The 7,373-nt window shown below is 38.7% G+C and overlaps 1 protein-coding gene across 1 annotated transcript in view; it reads left to right on the top strand.

The window, feature by feature from the left end:
- Nucleotides 1-3,435: 3,435 nt before the first annotated feature.
- PELI1 (pellino E3 ubiquitin protein ligase 1) overlaps nt 3,436-7,373 on the top strand; it is a 68,039-nt gene continuing 64,101 nt past the window's right edge. The window contains exon 1 of the mRNA XM_014057022.2: nt 3,436-3,842. The gene's annotated coding sequence lies outside the window, so the exon portion shown is untranslated. The remainder of the gene's footprint in view (nt 3,843-7,373) is intronic.

Genomic DNA, 7,373 nt, shown 5'->3' with positions numbered 1-7,373 from the left:
CACCAATGCTTCTGCCAGAATTTCTATCATTACTTCTGCCAAATTTTCTCCTTTTTCTTCTTCTATATTCTGGAATCTGAGCTAAAATTCTAGTCTGTCCATCTCCCATTCCAATATTCCAGTCTTGTATTTTTCAATCACGCTCAATCTGCTGGCAATATCTCCAATTTTCTTATCTCTTTGTTCATCTTTTTCTTCAATTTTTTGAAATCTGTCCTCATATTTCATCATCGTTTAGTGGATATTCTCAATTTTTTCATTTGTTTTTTCCTGTTCTTTGTTCAATATTCTCTGTTCTCTTTTCAATGTTGTCTGTTCTTATTTGTATTTTTTGAATTTCTTGCATAATCATCTGCAAGGTCACTTCCTTTTCTTTTTCCTGCTGCAACATCATGTGTATTGATCTTTTCGTTCAGATAGTAAACACTCTCTTTTCTAAACAGAGTTAACAGTTCTTTTTCCAAGCTTACTGCAATCTTCTTTCTTTCAACTCCAAGCTTTTCACTCCAGTCCAACTACTGATAGTACCCAGAGGAGCACCTGTATAAACAATCCATGCTCATCCCACTATCATTTTCAATAAACAAGCTCAGAGTACTTGAAATGTTATCAAATGCTCAAACAAAGAAAAGAAAAACAATATTTCCAAGCCTCCAAACCTCTAAGTGGCAGTGTTACTTCTTTTTATCTATTTTCACTTCTCTCTTTATATTCCAGGAAAGAAAAACATTTTCTTTTAAAAAGAAAATACTCTAGGGCATTAAAAAAAAGAAAAAGAAAGTCTTAAAAAAATAAAAATAAAATCAGTCCAGTTTAAAAAATAAGAAGCGTTTGTAGAAATTCCAGCAGTAAAAGGATTAAAGAAAAATAGCACACTAAGTTTGACTCAGGCTTAATTTTGCCGCTTGACCTCTTGCCTTCAATTTTAACTTTACTTTTAATCTTTTGGGGTGTTCTCTCATCTAATAATACAAATTATCTCACCAATTCGACACACTTTCTCTCCAGCTTGCCTTCTGTTTCTGGAGCTGTCCCAACTTTCAGCAACTTTAATGGCTGCTTCTCTGTTGCCGGAAAAAAAGGGCTTCTCCTGGATCTACCAGGAACTTTGCGATGTCCCTGGGATCAGCAGGATGTGCCCTTCTCTATCACTGTCTCTACAGGATGGTTTAGGTCCAAAAGGACCCCCAGCAACAGAGATATCGACAGCGATCTTGAAGCTTCAAGATCTCACATCATACCGTTGCGATGTCAGCCCCATCTCCCCTATTTCTCTGTGTTATTTAAGGAGTTAAAGAAGTATCCTTTATCAGAGCTATATACTTAAGTTTCCAAATTTGAAACATCACTTTAGTGAAACTTTTTCAGTCTTATTTCTTGTAGCATTATGTTAGAGGTGAAATACCATGGATTCAAGCAATTCTTTGGTTCTAATATAGTTTCTATATAGTTCTATATAAACTATATAGTATATGTAATTTCTCATATAGAGCATTAATTTGATGTAGTGGTGTAGTGGCTGAGAAACCAAGAGACTGTGAGTTCTAGTCGTACCTTAGACATGAAAGCCAGCTGGGTGATCACTGTCTCTCAGCCCAACCCACCTCAGTTCTTGTTGTAGGGGAAGTAGAAGAAAGGTCTATTTATTAGATAAGTTTCTACCTAGACTTAGTATAAAATAATAAAGACAGGACAAAAAAATGCAATAAATAAATAGTTTCAACTTGCATCCATTGTTTGGAAGGTTCTTCCATAATAAATGAATCATATGCCTTAACTGTGCTGCTTGATTATATATTCTCAAAAATGGATACGCCCCATACCTCAGTATCCCTTTTACAACATTGTTATACAAAATGCAGGTAGTCCTTACCTTTGACCACAATGGAACCCAAAATTTATGTTGCTAAGTGAGAAATTTGTTAAGTGAATTTTGCCCCATTTTAAGACTTTTCTTGCCACATTTTGTTAACTGAATCACTGCAGTTGTTAAATTAGGAACACGGTTGTTAAATGACTCTGGTTTCCCCATTGACTTTGCTTGTCAGAAGGTCACAAATGGGGATCACATGACTCCAGGATGCTGCAACAGTCATAAATGTGAGTTGGTTGTCAAGCATATGAATATAAATCACATGACCATGGGGATGCTGCAAGGTCATAAGTGTAATAAAGGGTTGTAAGCAGAGGGTTGTAATTCAGCAGGTTCTGACCAGTTCTGGAGAACCAGTAGTGGAAATTTTGAGTAGCGGTGCTACTTAACTGAGCCGCGGTGGCACAGTGGTTAGAGTGCAGTACTGCAGGCTACTTTTGCTGATCACCAGGTGGATGCAGTTTGGCAGATAGAATCTCACCGGATCAAGGTTGACTCAGCCTTCCATCCTTCCAAGGTGGGTAAAATGAGGACCCAAATTGTTGGGGGCAATATGCCGACTCTGTAAATCACTTAGAGAGGGCTGTAAAAGCACTATGAAGCGGTATATAAGTCTAAGTGCTATTACTATTGCTAGTTCAAACCGGTAAATACCACCTCTGACTGGCCCATGTCAAGCATATGAATATAAATCACATGACCATGGGGATGTTGCAAGGTCATAAGTGTAATAAAGGGTTGTAATAGAGCCGAAGTGGCGCAGTGGTTAGAGTGCAGTACTGCAGCCACTTCAGCTGACTGCTAAGCTGCAGTTCGGCGGTTCAAATCTCACCGGCTCAAGGTTGACTCAGCCTTCCATCCTTCCGAGGTGGGTAAAATGAGGACCCAGACTGTGGGGGCGATATGCTGACTCTGTAAACCGCTTAGAGAGGGCTGAAAGCCCTATGAAGTGGTATATAAGTCTAACTGCTATCTATTCTTTGCCTTCCAGGTCCCAGCTGATGGAGGAAATGGGGATTTTGCAGTATCTTTCCCTTTCCACAGCCACCAAGCCACGCCCAAAGAACTGGTAGTAAAAAAATTTGAATCCTACCACTGGTTGTAAGTCACTTTTTTCAGTGCTGCTGTAACTTTGAAGAGTCACCAAATGAACTGTTATAAATATACCCCAAGCTCTCTTTTAATCAGCATCCCTACCCCCAAAAAAGTTAAGTCATGGGGGAAAGCTTCATACATCAAGGTTTTGTGAGCCCCTATAATTAGTATTTTGCAGTTGAATCGCCTTGTGAAGCCAAATTTTCACTCGCTTTCTTCCCTTGCTTTAGTTTATAGCAACTGAGCCAAGCCAGCTCGTTTAATATAATCGTTACATTCCCGTTTAAAGGCACTCGCCACGGCGGCGTTAGAACTGTTCACGCTTGGCGCCTGTATCCAGCCTGAGGAACTACATTTCCCAGACTCCTCCAGAGGGCGGTGCGTTTTTATGAGCTCACCATACCCCCGCCCCCTTTTATGTATATGTGTGGCGGAGCTACCGCTGACCCAGAGGGCTAGTTCTAGACTCGAGGTTGGTTGGTCGGGGAATTGTCCTTCCGCCTCGTTCCCAGCCACAAAGGAGGCGAGCTACTTTGTTCCCCTGCCCCCCCTCCCCACCATCCCCTTCCCGGGTTTGCAGGCGCGCGGCGGCCGCTTTGGCGCGAGCCGCTGGCAGGATTACTTGAAAAGCTCCGCTGCAGAATTGCTCTCCCGCCCTGGCTGGCTGGCTGGCTGGCTGGCATTTGGGTGAGGGTTGTTTTTCCTGGAGGTGATTGATTTATTACAGCATTTTTTCCTCCCCCTGCCGTTCTGCGAGGAGCAGCGGCGGGGTCTGGTCTACCTGGTGTTAACAGAGGAGGAAGAGGAGAGCTCGGTACAGAGGAACGCCACCAGTTCATACCGGGTCACTTTCCCGGCTCTCAGTCCGTACAAGGTAAGAATGTATCGGTTTGACTGGGGTGGGGGGGGAATAGTCCGGGGGGGGGGAGAGGGAGGGTGGGTTGAGAGGAAATTTTAGAGCAGGAAGAATTGCCTCCCCCTCCCGCCGCCTTTTTCTCCTTCCTTGTCCAATCCCACCACCACCACCAACACACATACACACAGAGACACGTTTGTTTTTAGCCTCCTGTTGTGTTTCTGTTGTAGGCTTTGCGTTTGCACGTTCTTTGTCCTCTTTCTCAAAAAAGGAAATTGCTCAGGCGTCTTGAGATGAATATTTCCACATCCTGTCTTCATCTTCCTTTAGCCAAAAAATAAACAAACAAAAAACCTGGCGTGTATGTGATCTGGGAAGGCTTTGTCAGGGAGCTTTTCGGCTGGGAAATCTGTCTTTGTGTGTGTGTGTCTGTGTGCCTTAGCAGCGTGTGAAGGGTCATGAAAGATACGTGCTTCTTTGAAACTCTGAATACGTTTCCTAATTTGCCCGAGGTAAGCGAGCAGGCCGAAACGTTAACTGATGCTAAAAGGGGTAAAACAAAGGAATCCGACTCCTTTGTGCTGATGTGTAACAACAGCTTGATTTTTTCGGTATTCCGGTTATCTTTTCCACCCTCCTTTTTTTTAACCATTCGAAGTAATACATTTTTCAGATAACGTGATCTTTGTTCTTTGTTTCTATTTTCACTGCCCTTTATATTCTGTAGAATATTCCTAATCCGATGTGTTGGTAAGAAATCTCTATTTTCCTAATTTAACTGGTTTTCTCAGGAGCGTTTAGCTTCAAATGGCTAAATTACTGCAGGGAATATTAGTAATTATTAGTTTTTTCTGGCTTTGTTCATGCAAGATGAGGTTGAGGGTCTTTTTTTTTACTTTCAGTATTAAATTATTTCAGCCTCCAAAGAGACCACACTTTTCCTTAAGAAAGAATACCTTTGAGGATGATAGCTGCTAAATTGTGTCTAAATTTTATATTGTTTGGGTTTTTTAAAATCTGCAGTTCATTGTAAAGCATAGAGTATTTCCACGAGTAGATGCATATAATCATGTACTTTCCAATGAAGTGTATTGTTTACAGACAGCCTGTTTTGTCTTGGCTGCTGGTTAGCTGGTTACTTTTTGCAATCTTTGTGACACACTGTAGTAATTTTCTCGGTATCCTACCAACAATTTTCTGAGTTATGCAGTAACATGTTTACCTTAATATTTATGTTGAATTTCTACAGGAAGGAAGGAAGGAGCAAGAAATCTGTTTCTCTGACTTTAGTTTGCATCTCATAAACATAAACAATGTATTCTGTGCTGCTGCTTTAAGTCTTGCTTTGTACCTGGTATATGTTACATTTGGGCTGACTTGCTCTCTCCAAAGATCTTGTTGTAATTTATGGATACTTGAGATGTCATAATCTCCTTTCATATTAATATTTCTCTGCTCACTTGAAAGCTAATGCTAAAAACATTTCCCTAAAATTTGTTTTATTTTAAAAGTAGTGGTTAAAGCAATGGAGCCTGGTTTTTAAGCAGCTCCTAATGTTTTAAATTAAGGAATATGAAGAAAATATTGACATTTTAAGGCTGCTTGTTACTTCAGTTATTTTGGCAATAACTTTGGCTATTATTTCATAGAAGTAACTTGAATGTTTTCTTTGGGGTGTTAAATTAGCGACTTTTGAAATCAGTAAATTTGATTCTACAATTAATTTGGCATTTCAAGGTTTCTGAATACTTAAGTGAAGACCATCAGAAAATGTATTTAAACAAGTTAGAAATTTCTCTGTGTTTTTCGCTATTACTCTGCCTTGCTTTTCAATTGAGACTGAAAAAGGAATAGCGGTATATCTTTAGTCATAGTATTTATACAGTTTTTGTTAAAGGCAAGGATAGAAAATACACTGATTCTGCTTAGCAGCAGGACCTACCCTTTTCTTATAAGAATTTCTTATAATACACCTTATTACTGGAAGCCTAGCATGGATAACATAATTCTACATCTTTTCCCTTTCATATTTTGGCTCAAGTTTAGAAGAGTTCAGATTGTGTTCATTGGTCCTAAGTAACTAGAAATATGACTGGAACCCGCACAGGGAGCCATGTTTGAATTAGAGCATTTGTTGTGAAACAGTAGCATTTTAAGCTCAGTGAGGTTGAAACTGGTTGCAATATTGGCACGTTGTTTAAGAGAGTATAGATCATATGATACAAGATTCTCTTGTAATCCATGTACTGGATGCTATTTATATAAATAAGGAAATGTGTTCCATTTGATTGATCAAAGCTGGGCATAACATAGGGATTATATTTCCAGGAATTTATTTCAGCAACATAAATCTTTACTTTGGCAAAAATAAAAATGAGCATTAGTTTTGTTTTGACTCCTGTGTTAGCTGTACTGAGTTACATTTCATGAATGTGGGGCAGCCATATAAATTGTATAAATAAATGTCATCAAAACAGTTGATAAAATTGACCACCAAGTTTTAAAGTATTGTGTAAACATAGGACTTCTTGATTGTATGCCAAACCTTGCAAAAGATTCCACACACTAGATTAACAATATGCATTAGAAGATATTAATGTTATTCAAGTTGCTGTGCTAAAACAAATATCACTTCCTGTTGTTTTCCCCCAATCTGCATATAAAGCAAAGTGTGCAAGAATTATAATACTGATTCTGTTGTAGCTTTGTAATTCATATAAAACTATTGCAGTAAATCAGCAAAAGGACTCTTCTATATGGTTTGTGGACTATCTTGTCAAAAATATAGATCAGCTTTGTCTAAAGATGTTTCCTAAACAAAAGTATGCATATTTATCATAATATTATAATGCAAATAAATACAGCCCTATGTTAACTACTAACATCTGCTTATGATGATCATATGTTTTTAGTTCACTACTTTAAAATTCTACTGTATAATAGCAATAGCACTTAGTCTTACATACCGCTTCAATGTGCTTTCCAGGCCTCTGTAAGCAGTTTAGAGAGTGAGCATATTGTCCCCAACAATCTGGGTCCTCATTTTACCGACCTCGGAAGGATGGAAGGCTGAGTCAAACTTGACCCCCATCGGAACTGAACTCCCGGCAGTGGGCATACTTAGCTTGCAATACTGCATTCTAACCACTATGGCTCCTCTTTAATAGTTAAATTTTATTAAAGATTAAGTCTATAGCCCTGTATCCACTTAAGATGGCAAAATTTCAGTGAAGTCAGTTTGACTTCATAAATTGTCCATTTAATGCATACAAGACCCACAAAAATGGTGTAACAAAGTCTAAATGGCCTTCAATATTGATATTTTTTAATGCAGCTTTTGGGTGATTCATTCAATATCAAAATAGGGAAAAGAAAAAGAAAGGAGTAACATTCAGAGGTTTTGGTAAAATTTGGCAAATTTACCATTACTTTATTTAAAATTTGTTTTGTTCTTTGATAAACTATCATAGTTATTCATATTGCTTGAGGAGTTAAAAGGTGAATTATATTATACAATCAGTGATGTCCCAGTCAGACAGTAGTACCTGG

The sequence above is a fragment of the Thamnophis sirtalis genome, unplaced genomic scaffold (genome assembly GCF_051295495.1).
Source record: "Thamnophis sirtalis isolate CommonGarterSnake01/CBP01778 unplaced genomic scaffold, rThaSir2_p1.2 scaffold_5, whole genome shotgun sequence".
Lineage (NCBI taxonomy): Eukaryota > Metazoa > Chordata > Lepidosauria > Squamata > Natricidae > Thamnophis > Thamnophis sirtalis.
Note: the sequence above shows the minus strand (reverse complement) of the source record. Positions and strands in the feature narration are given on the sequence as shown.